Here is a 12,870-nt window from a genome sequence, read left to right on the forward strand (position 1 = left end):
TTTGGTGCAAAAAGAGTGGGTTTTATTGCAATGAGCTCTTCTGAGGGATCGTAGATACCAGGCCTGTTCCCAGGTCCAGAGGCAATGAGGAGGAAGGCCAGGTTTCAGTTGTGTGTCCCTGACCATTGGAAGAACCTCCCCTCATGACAGCTTGACCAGTGTGAATTCTCAAAGTCCGTCTTCAAGCCATCAAAGATACAGAGATGGTTCACAGTGATTCTGGGCTGAGATGGGGACCCTTCCCAGTTGGCTGACCATAAATCCTCTCACCTTCCACCTCTTGAATCTGTCAGCTCTTCTCTGTGATGTATCACTACCTGCTGCTTCAGATTTGCCAACAGTTCCCATGGCCCTTTACCCAGCTCAGGACCACTGACTTGCTTCATATCTTGATAGCGTGGGATCCTGGAATGCTTTGGTCCTGCATTTATGCTAGAGCTCATGGACTCTACTGATGTCCCAATATTATTGTGCTTGCACAAGGTTTTATAAAAGTCATGTGCATTTTAGTTTGCCACAGCCCCTCCCACTCATTTACTTCCTCGCTGGCATACAGATATCTGAGTTTGCCGGCTGTACACATTGAGTTGGCATCAAAATGTGTGCAGGCATGCATGAACAAACCTCCTTGGCTGCTGTCTCACCAACCTGCTCAGACCAGCTTCCAGTTAAGAAACTGAAAGACAATTGGTCAGGGAAGGGGGCACAGCTGGAAGAAGAGTGTAGTTTCTCATGGCCATTTTATCTTGCGAACATTTTATTTCATATATATTTAAATTCCTGGGTTGATGGGTTTTTTCCTCCAAAAGATGAGAAGGAGCAACTCGACTTAATTTTCTATCGCCCACAATGCCTTCTGTTCTTCGCAGACTGAATGAGTTATTAGTGTCATGAGGCCAAAAGTTCCCCACTACAAAGGTTTTTATTTCAAATTGCACAGATAAAAACCCGTCACAAACTGAATTCTTAACTCTGGTCACTCAAGTATATTTGGATATTCATAAGAAAGTAGTAAGTTGCCAGTCCTTTATGATTGCTTGGAAAAGAAACCAGAGTGTATTTCTTACTGAAGCTTGAACTATAAAATCCCACACCATGCTTTAAAAAAAAGGATATTTGTTGTTCCATGGAAATTTTCACTTGTTTACCACTAGGGGAGGCTGTATGACTTCATGTTGCAAAGCTATTTATATTAAAACCAAAAAAAAAAAAAACCATGTAAAGGTAAAAAAACAGTCTCTGTCCTTGCTTTTTCATGAGTGAAAAGGGGAAGTGTAAAAAAGTAAAGTGCTTACGGAAAGCATAATCATTCATCTACAGACCAGAAATCAAATTGGCAACATCCGTTGGATCCTAGAAAAAGCAAGAGAATTCCAGAAAAACATCTACTTTGGCTTCACTGACTATGCTAAAACCTTTGTGTGGATCACAACAAACTGTGGAAAATTCTTAAAGAGATGGGCATACCAGACCACCTTACATTCCTCCTGAAAAACGTGTATGCAGATCAAGAAGCATAAGTTAGAACCGGACATGGAACAATGGACTGGTTCAAAATTGGGAAAGGAGTATGTCAGACTGTATATTGTCATTCTGCTTATTTAATAACTTATATGCAGAGTATATCATGTGAAATGCTGGGCCGGATGAAGTCTAAGCTGGAATCAAGATTGCTGGGAGAGATATCAATAACTTCAGATATGCAGATGACACCACCCTTATGGCAGAAAGCCAAGAGGAACTAAAGAGCCTTTTGATGAAGATGAAAGAGAAGAGTGAAAAAGTTGGCTTAAAACTCAACATTCAAAAAATGAAGATCGTGACATCTGGTCCCATCACTTCATGGCAAATAGATATGGAAACAATGATAGACTTTATTTTCTTGGGCTCCCAAATCACTGCAAATGGTGACTGCAGCCACGAAATTAAAAGATGCTTGCTCCTTGGAAGAAAAGCTATGACAAACCTAGACAGCATATTAAAAAGCAGAGACATTACTTTGCTGAATGGTCCATCTTGTCAAAGCTATGGTTTTTCCAATAGTCATGTATGGATGTCAGAGTTGGACTGTAGAGATGGCTGAGCATCAAACAATCGATGCTTTTGAACTGTGGTGTTGGAGAAGACTCTTGAGAGTGCCTTGGACTGTAAGGAGGTCAAACCAGTCAATCCTAAAGGAAATGAATCCTGAATATTCATTGGAAGGACTGATGCTGAAGCTGAAGCTCCAATATTTCGGCCACCTAATGGCTAGAGCTGCTGCTGCTGCCGCTCCTAAGTCACTTCAGTCGTGTCCGACTCTGTGCGACCCCATAGACGGCAGCCCACCAGGCTCCGCCGTCCCTGGGATTCTCCAGGCAAGAACACTGGAGTGGGTTGCCATTTCCTTCTCCAATGCATGAAAGTGAAAAGTGAAAGTGAAGTCGCTCAGTCATGTCCGATGGGAAAGACTGAAGGCAGGAGAAGGGGATGATAGAAGACAGGAGGGTTGGATGGCATCATGGACTCAAAGGACAGGCTCCGGGAGATGGTGAAGGACAGGGAAGCCTGGTGTCCATGGGGTCACAAAGAGTTGGACACGACTAAGACTGAACAACAACAGACCACAAAGAGAATTATTTAGTTGCTGTAATAGGATTATGGATGCACGTAAAATATAAAAAGGAAAGAAGAAATATTTGAATATGTTGTAAGCTTCACTCACAACAATTCCATTTTCAGAAGTAAAGATAGGGTGGTACTCCTGACTCTTCCTATAGATCCAGGTAAATAAGACAAATAAAAAATGGCAGTCCACACAGACAAGACAACAGACGACCTGTTGCTAAGGGGGAGGGTTTGTGGGGGAGGGAGGGATTGTGAGTTTCTGGTTAGCAGATGCCAAATATTATATATAGAACAAACAAAGTCCTACTGTATAGCACAGAGAAATATATTCGGTATCTTGTGATAAACCATAAGGGAAAATAATGTATATATATGGATAACTGAAGCATTTTACTGTACAGCAGAAATTGGCACATTTTAAATCATCATCTGCTGCTGCTGCTGCTAAGTCGCTTCAGTCGTGTCCAACTCTGTGCGACCCCACAGACGGCAGCCCACCAGGCTCCCCCGTCCCTGGGATTGTCCAGGCAAGAACACTGGAGTGGGTTGCCATTTCCTTCTCCAATGCATGCATGCATGCTAAGTCGCTTCAGTCATGTCTGACTCTGTGCGACCCTACGGACAGCAGCCCGCCAGGCTCCCCTGTCCATGGGACTCTCCAAGCAAGAACACTGGAGTGGGTTGCCATTTCCTTCTCCTTAAATCATCTACGGTTAAGTAAAAAAAAAAAAGAATTTTTTTAATGGCAGTCATTACATTGACAAGGCTTAAGGCAGTAACTGAAGTGGTTAATCCCATGAACTCGGGAGTCAGCTGTTTGATTGAGGTATACAGCCAGTACTCACTAGCTCTGTGACCTTGGGCAAATTTCCTCACCTCTTTCTCAAATAACCTTTCCTCAGTTACCTCACTGTAAACTGAGGTAATAATAGAACTTACCACTTAGGGCTATTGTGATGATTAAATAAGAACCCTTATAAGTGCAAGTAGTTGGCACATAGTAATTAACTGCTTTACAAATGTTAGCTATTATTTCTGCCTGCCTTCCAAAACCATACTTGAGGAAAATGTATATACATGCCTTTCAGGATTCAAGGCTTTTGACTTGTCGGCTCATTTCTCCATTTAATCATAAGACAAATATTTACTGAGAAAGGCACTGGTGGCGGCCGGGGATGTATTAGTAACAGAGCCTTAGATGTTTTTCCTGCCCTGATTACATATTGATGTATAGAAAACATTAAGGAACTAATTGGCCAATTACACAATTACTACTGTGATTAATGCTTTGAAGAGAAAGCACAGGATATTATTCAAGCTATTACTGGCAGAAGTGACTTAGTCTGGAGGACAGAATTAAGGAGCTCTCGAGGAAGAGCAGGGTATCTGAAGGAAGAAATATTTGATGTGAGATGTGAACTGTGAGTACAAGTAAACAGAAGGTGGAGGGTAGGGTGGGAAGAATAAATGTTCCAGGCAGAAGGGAAATTACATGTGGGACAAAAACAATCCACAAGTTATCTATGGATAGCTTGTATAACTTACAAATTTCAGTTATTTCAGGGTTATTTCCCATTGACTTCATGATGAATGTTAGTCAGAGGTAAAAGGGGGTGGTTGTGTAAGGGGCTTTGCTCCATCCACTCCTTCAAGAACTCCTGAATTCTCCCATCAGTGGCTCTCCCTTTCCCTGGCATCCCAGAGATCTTTATGGCACCCTCTATATTATTTAACTTTATGCAGAGTACATCATGAGAAACGGTGGGCTGGAAGATGCACAAGCTGGAATCAAGATTGCGGGGAGAAATATCAATAACCTCAGATATGCAGATGACACCACCCTTATGGCAGAAAGTGAAGAGGAACTAAAAAGCCTCTTGATGAAAGTGAAAGAGGAGAGTGAAGAAGTTGGCTTAAAGCTCAACATTCAGCAAACTAAGATCATGGCATCTGGTCCCATCACTTCATGGGAAATAGACGGGGAAACAGTGGAAGCAGTGTCAGACTTTATTTTTTGGGGCTCCAAAATCACTGCAGATGGTGATTGCAGCCATGAAATTAAAAGACGCTTACTCCTTGGAAGGAAAGTTATGACCAACCTGGATAGCATATTAAAAAGCAGAGACATTACTTTGCCAACAAAGGTCCGTCTGGTCAAGGCTATGGTTTTTCCAGTGGTCATGTATGGATGTGAGAGTTGGACTGTGAAGAAAGCTGAGCGCCGAAAAATTGATGCTTTTAAACTGTGGTGTTGGAGAAGACTTTTGAGAGTCCCTTGGACTGCAAGGAGATCCAACCAGTCCATCCTCAAGATCAGTCCTGGGTGTTCATTGGAAGGACTGATGCTGAAGCTGAAACTCCAATACTTTGGCCACCTGATGCGAAGAGTTGACTCATTGGAAAAGACCCTGATACTGGGAGGGATTGGGGGCAGGAGGAGAAGAGGATGACAGAAGATGAGATGGCTGGATGGCATCACCGACTCGATGGACATGAGTCTGAGTAAACTCTGGGAGTTGGTGATGGACAGGGAGGCCTGGCTTGCTGCGATTCATGGGGTTGCAATGAGTCGGACACGACTGAGCGACTGAACTGACTGAACTCATATGCAGCCAACATGCAAATTTTAAAGTTTACAGATCACCTGGAAATCAGGTTAAAAATGTAGACTCTGGGGCTTCCCAGGTGACTCAGTGGTAAAGAATCTGCCTGCCAATGTAGGAGGAGTCACAGTTTCAATCCCTGGTTAGGGAGGATTCTACATGCCACAGAGAAGCTAAGTCTGCATGCTGTAACTACTGAGCCTGTGCTCTGATCCCGGGAACTGCAACCGCGGAGTCAACAAGCTGCAAGAAGACCACATGCCCCCTATAGCCCAGGCTCTGCACCAAGAGAAGCCACGTGATGAGAAACCCATGTATTGCAGCTGGAGAGCAGCTCTCACTCACCATGACTAGAGAAAAGCCCCGTGCAGCAATGAAGACCTGGCACGGTCAAAAATAAATAAATAAATAAGTGAAATTTTATTAAAAACAAAACCATGTAGATTCTGATTCAAGTCAGCCTGGGATGGGATATGAGATTCTGCATTTTTTTTTTAAGCTTAGTTTTTAAAAACACTACGTATTTATTTAGGCTGTGCCCCATCTCAGCTGGGGCACACAGGATCCTTGGTTGCCGTATGCAGGATCTACTTCCCAGACCAGGGATCGAACCCAGGGCCCCTGCATTGGGAGTGTGGAGTCCTAGCCACTGGACCTCTGGGGAAGTCCTGAGGGCCTGCATTTGTATCAAGCTTTCTGGTGATACTGGTAATTGATAATCTAGCCCCCACTCTGATTAGCCAGAGCAGGAAGAATCTCTTAGATGGTATTAGACAACATATATATTAGAATATATATATATGTCTAATATACATATATATAGAAGGTATTAGACAACCTAGACAGCATATTAAAAAGCAAAGACATTACTTTGCTAACAAAGGTCCATCTAGTCAAAGCTATGGTTTTTCCAGTAGTCATGTATGGATGTGAGAGTTGGACTGTAAAGAAAGCTGAACACCAAAGAATTGATGCTTTTGAACTGTGGTGTTGGAGAAGACTCTTGAGAGTCCCTTGCAAGGACTGCAAGGAGATCCAACCAGTCCATCCTAAAGGAGATCAGTCCTGAATATTCATTGGAAGGACTGATGCTGAAGGGGAAGCTCCAATACTTTGGTCACCTGATGCGAAGAACTAACTTCTTGGAAAAGACCCTGATGCTGGGAAAGATTGAAGGCAGGGGCAAAAGGGGACGACAGAGGATGAGATGGTTGGATGGCATCACTGACGTGATGCACATGAGTTTGAGCAAACTCCGGGAGTTGGTGATGGACATGGAAGCCTGGCATGCTGCAGTCCATGGGGTCGCAAAGAGTCAGACATGACTGAACGACTGAACTGAACTGAAGAGGTCAAGCACAGAAGGGCTTGCATCATTTCTACTTAAATTTCATTGGCCAAAACTCAGAATCACAGTGCATCTAGGTGCAGGGGGCTGGAAAACCTAGTTTGGCACATGCCAGCAAAAAAGACATCCACCTCCTGCCACAGTTTGCTGAATAGCTAACCACAAATGGGGAGAATCCCAGTATCTAGCAGAAGATCATTACTTTACAGAACCCAGAGACAAGAGAGTATAGCATGTTTGAGGAACTTAGGGAAGTCCATTGTGAATGGAACCTAAAATGGAGAGGGCCAGAGCCAGGTAAGTCTAGAGATGTAGATAGGCAAGGGTCAGAGCATCCAAAACCTGGGAGGTGATTAAAGATTTTGGAGAGTGAAAAGTCATGTGGCTATTGAACACTTGAAATGTGGCTAGTACAACTGAGAAACTGAATTTCTATTTTATTTAATTAATTTATTCAATAATTTAATTAAATTTACTATCTACATGTGGCATGTAGTTACAATTCTGGATAGCACAGCTCCAGGAATTGGGATCAGATGTTTACGTGAGAAGATAACCAACAATACTTGATAGTATATAATCAAAATGAAATAAGTCACACTATGTTATATTGCAGGATAGAAGAGCCCGTGGATGAAGACAGTCTATCCTGATGATATTGCAGAGTCCCCGGATCCAGCCATACCTGAGCCAATAAATTCCCTTGGTTACTTCAACTACCTTGAGTTGGGTTTTTTATAAATTTAAGTGCTATAAACAGAACAGTGTCTACATACAAGTGTTCAGTAAACATCAGATGTTATTTTTATCTCAGTGGACTTGAGTAACCACATAAGTCTTTATGGGTGAAGCATGCATAGGATTCAAGGAAACAGAGATCCCAAATGGTATGTCCTAGTAGGTAGAAGATAACAGTGGTGCAGACTGCAGAATCCACAATAGTGAGTTTAAACAGAAAAGTAACTAATGCAAGGTTATCTGCTTACAAACCCTCAGGAGGACAAGACGGAGCAGCTTTGAAATCTCCTGGGATTGCACACAGAAACAATCCAACTACAACGAGGGATTCTATGTACAGCCTGCTTCCTCCCCTGTTCTCTTCCTGATTAGATTTTTCTGGATGTGAATGTGGCTGGTGGAGCCCCAGATCCCATGTCCAGAACACAGCCATGTTGGGGTGCAGCTTTTCTGAGCAAAAGTGAAGCTGAGAATTGAGTCATCCTAGCTGCTATTTCGGGGTAGAAAGATTTGTATATGAGATTTTCCCAAATACAGGAAGGGTATTTGAAAGGTTTAAATTTGACAGATGACCACAAAAATGAAATGTTGGATAATCTAGACAGCAACCAAGGAGGAGTAACTCAAGGACATTTGTATTGATTTGACATTGCAGGAGCCAAAATATGAGTGTTTTGTTGGCCTTTGTAGACCAGCCCCTACCTTACCTCAACTATTAAGGAATTCAGTGCCAAGACAGCCAGAGACGTTAATTATGCTTCTCCTCCAGCTGCCTCCCATCCCCTGACATCACATAGTGGGAGATCTCCAGACAGAGAAACAGCCAGGGTTCTCCTGAGCCTCTTAAACAGTTGAAAAATATTTGTTGACAATTAATGGGTGCTTTGAAATAAAGGTACAAGCAACGTAAGGTCTTTGGTCTCATGGAATTCATATTCTAGTTGTAGAAACAAAATAAACAAAAGATCTGAAGGGATGATATGCAGAAAATTGAGATAAAGTGATTGTGTTTGGGTGGCGACATTAAACTGGGTGGCTCATAAAGACCTCTCTGCTGAAATGACATTTTTATGAAAGATAAAGGAGTTGGTCAAGAGCAAAACATGCCAGGTAGAGGGGAAGAACAGATCAGAGATGGATGCTAGACTGAGTTTTGTAAACCAGTATTGAGGAAGTCATTGAGGGATTTGGGGCAGGAGAAAATGACATAAGCTGGTTACCTTTTACGTCATTCTGGCTCTGTGCAGATGTAGGAACAAGAGTGGAGGCTAGGAGACCAGTTTGTTGTTCAGTCACTAAGTCATGTCTGACTCTTTGTGACCCCCATGGACTGCAGCACACCAGGCTTCCCTGTCCTTCACTGTCTCCTGGATTTTGCTCATACTCATGTCTATGGAGTCAGTGATGCCATCCATCCCGACTATCCATCTCATCTTCTGTCATCGCCTTCTCCTGCTGCCCTCAATCTTTCCCAGCATCAGGGTCTTTTCCAATGAGTTAGCTCTTCGTATCAGGTGGCCAAAGTATTGGAACTTCAACTTCAGCATCAGTCCCTTCAATCGGTCCTTTCAGGGTTGATTTCCTTTAGGATTGACTGATTTATCTCCTTGCTGTCTAAGGGACTCTCAAGAGTCTTAGGAAGGCCATTTCCATTCAATATAGGAAGATGACAGCTTGGACCAGGGCGGTAGTGATGAAGACAAATCCTAGTATCCTGAGAGAAACTTCAGGATGTGGTTTGGAGGCAGAGTCAGTGGGGACTTTTACTGGCTATTTGTGCTTGCGGTAAATTATCTCCAAAGATGACTGTAACCATTCTCTTCCATTCTGCATGGCTTTTTGCTGCTTCTCTCATCAAGAGGTAGGGTTATTGCCTCTGCTGTGAGTGGACCCTATGCTTTTTCATTTTTAGCCAACAGAATGCAAGAGAAATGACATCTGGGACTTCAATATTGTTACCCCCGAACTGGGTTTGCCTCTTGGTGGGTATCCAGCCAAAAGACACAACCAAGCCAAAGATCAGGAGAGGGAAGGTTTTATTTATTACTTGCAGGAAGTAAGGAAAACATCAGGGATCTTTCCCAAAGCAGTGTCTCCCCAAACAGCACATTGGGGAAGTTTTAAGCTAAGGATACATGCATTTTCATGAAAGGGCTTGAGCAGAGAATTCAGCTTAGACCTTGCGCAGAGGTTTACTGAGTTCAAGCTTTAGTTGACCAAAGTCATAAGGGTTAGAAAAGGTCAACATCATCATCCTTTAGGTTCCAGTTGGTCTGGTGACTCAATGCTGGAGGTGGTTTGAAATTCTCTACCACTGTCCAACAAAGTGCTTTGAGCTAATCTTTACCATTGAAACAGAACTGTGAGTCTTTACAACTGATTCCTTTGCCATTGTTACTTTTCCTGTCTGATAACAAGCTTGTTCTATTGTTCCCTTAAGGTCATTATTACTGAGACCTGTTTAACAGCAAGCACTGTGACCAGGTTTAGATAAAAAATAGCTTCTCTGGTGTCAAAAATGCATCTAATACTTTCAAATTGTGTTACTGGAGAAGACTCTTGAGAGTGAGTCCCTTGGACTGCAAGATCAAACCAGTCAATCCTGAAGGAAATCAATCCTGAATATTCATTGGAAGGTCTGATGCTAAAGCTCCAGTACCTTGGCCACCAGATGCGAAGAGACACATTGGAAAAGACCCTGATGCTGGGAAAGACTGAAGGCAGGAGGAGAAGGGGATGACAGAGGACTGGATGGTTGGATGGCATTACTGACTCAATGGACATGAATTTGAGCAAACTCCGGGAGATGGTGAAGGACAGGAAAAGCCTGGCATGCTGCAATCCACAGGGTCACCAAGAGTCGGATATAACTTAGCAACTGAACAACAGTCCTGAGTTCACTTTGGAACTTCCAGCCCAGCTCAGCTGAGTGCAGCTGATATCAGGTGAAGAGCCAAGCTGTCCTCTTTAAGCCTTGCCCAAATTCCTGACCCACAGGATTAGTGCTGTAAACCACTAAATGTGGGTGGTCTGCTAAGCAGCAAGAAAGAACTGAAAATGTGCTGTTTTTCTTTTTTTTGGTAGGGGTTAAGGTAGCTAATGATTTGTCTATTTCAATGATTCTCTCTCCCCCTGCAAAGAACCAACATCTTCAGTTTTCTGATTAGAAGTTCCTACAGTCTCTTCCTTACACTCCTCCAATATTCTCATGTTGGTGAAATAAAATCCAGAGTGGAGACACGAAAAGGGGAAAAGTGACGAACAAATACGCAAAACACAACCTGAGCACATGTGGCCATGGGGTAATAAATAGCGCCTGTATCTATCTGTTTCTTGGGCTGGTGAGGGCTACCAGCTGAATGGATGCAAGTCTCTGGTTCTTTTTTAGCATCAGCTCATACAGGCTTGAAGATTTCCAAGCAACACGCGACCAGTTTTGAATCCTGCCACCATCATGCGTGCACACTGGTCACCAGAGGCGGCGGGAATTAGTGCTCTCCATCTCTGAAGACAACACACAATACACCGTTGTTGTTTAATCACTCGTGTCCAACAATACGTACCAGGCCTCATTACATGCTGTGAAGGCAGGAGACTGGGTCAGTGGGGAGGGACCTGGCCACCTTCACACAGGAACTTGGCTGCCCTCTGCTGGTCTTAACACTCTCATTTTTTCAGTTGTTGACACATGGAGCATGTAACTCTTCTGGCTTCCCGCGGTAGCTGAGGATGTGCTGGGTTGCCTCTTCCCAAGCTATTTTGGCACTGTGGGCTCTACTGAGACCTGTAGGTTTCCTCACTATTTATAGGCCATAGGTCCCCCCCTGGTGGGATCAAAAAACCCAATTTCTTAGTGTGGGGGAGGGTTCAGATACCTACTTTGTTAGCTCAGGTGACAAGCTAATTCTTTTAAATTACTGTTGGCAAACACACTTTGTACTCCAGATTCACAAGCACACCTATTCACATTCTTTGTGGACCAAGGGCTTAAAAACCTGTAAGCCTTTACTCTCAGCTTCCTAATACATAAGGTAGCAGAAGTGCCCACAAAGTTATCAGATGCCCTCCATCATTCCCAAAGGGGCTGCTGGAGCTGCTAATATTGATACAGATACAAATAACTCATCTTATTGGTAAAAGTACTGTCTGCCCCTAAATACGGTCAGTGCTCTGGGAAAACCCACAGCCAGGACTGTGGTGCACGGAAGCTGTCCCTAGGAAGGTTTAAAGTTTGCACCAAATCACATCTTTAAACGCCTCCTTTGAGTGCTTCCTCCTCCCAACATTTTTCTGCAGATGAAATTAGATTCTAGATCAAAAAGAACAGGAGAATATAGTTGAGGGAATGCATGTGTATTTTTGTAATGCGTATCTGGGGGGTGGAAATTTGGATATTTGTATTTTTAAAAGCACATGCAGGATTTTATATATCTAAGTATATTTCAAAAATTCTAAAGCAAGTATTAAGCATGTGAATTCAGTATCTTTGGACACAATTGAGAACGATTATGAAAAATTATGTGCTGTTTGCCCTTATATTAGAAACGGTGTTCATTTAGTTGACTCTCATCAACAGGTCACTTAAAATATGTTCACATTAAAGTTTCAAGGCCAGTTTTAAAGCTAATCATTACAGTTGTTTTTTAATGGCAGGCTCCTTGGTTTCGGGGACCTGTGCTTGTCTGGGGACAGGGGTGGGGAGATGTTGGTGGTGAAGACTCAGGGCTGACTTTACAATAGCTTCAGCTCTGCCTTCCTCTGGGCAGTCTTCAACTCCTACAGGGTAAACCAAGTGTCTAGAGCAGAACTTTAGGTTTAATGTACAGCATGGTGACCTCAGTCATTAATACTGTTTTGTATATTTAAAAGTTGCTAAACAGATCTTAGAAGTTCTTGTCACAAGAAAAAAAATAACTATGTGATGAATGTTAACTAGACTTATTGCGATCAACATCTTTCAGTATCAGATTGTTATGTCATATGTCTGAAATGAATACAGGTCAATTATATCGCAATTAAAATAACCCCTCACTTTATCAGGATTTCTACAGCAAAACTTAGAATATTCAGAGAACTGAAATAAATCATAGGATTGTAGTTTTGTCTCCACCCCCATAATTAAAAAATTCCTACTGCAATGTTGGCCCTCTCTACAATCAAAAATTAAAAAATTCAACAGTCCTTGGAAGTGAGTGATTTTCACAGTGCTCCTTCCTACTTCTTTCTCTGTGTCTGGCTCCTTAATCTGACTTGGTTTAGAGGCAGCTCCCACTTCTGCTTTCAGGAGCACAATATCCATAATCGCAACACACCAGCTTGTGTGTGTGCAAGGGGACGCGGTGGGTTTGGGATCCCCTGGGACAAAGTAGGGCTTTGCAGATGCTCTAGAGGGAGAGAACATCTGCGCCAGAGCCTGGTAACACCTATTGCTCTTGAGCTGCAAAAAATAAACTCCTAGTCTGGGCTGGAAGCCAGTCAGGCTTCAGGCAAGCTGCAGATGGCAGAATCCCCTTCCCCTCGCCCCCATTTTGGGTCTCCTACCAGTTAGATTCTGCTGGGCTGACAAGTGGGGAA

The sequence above is a fragment of the Cervus elaphus genome, chromosome 33 (assembly GCF_910594005.1).
Source record: "Cervus elaphus chromosome 33, mCerEla1.1, whole genome shotgun sequence".
Taxonomy (NCBI): Eukaryota; Metazoa; Chordata; class Mammalia; order Artiodactyla; family Cervidae; genus Cervus; species Cervus elaphus.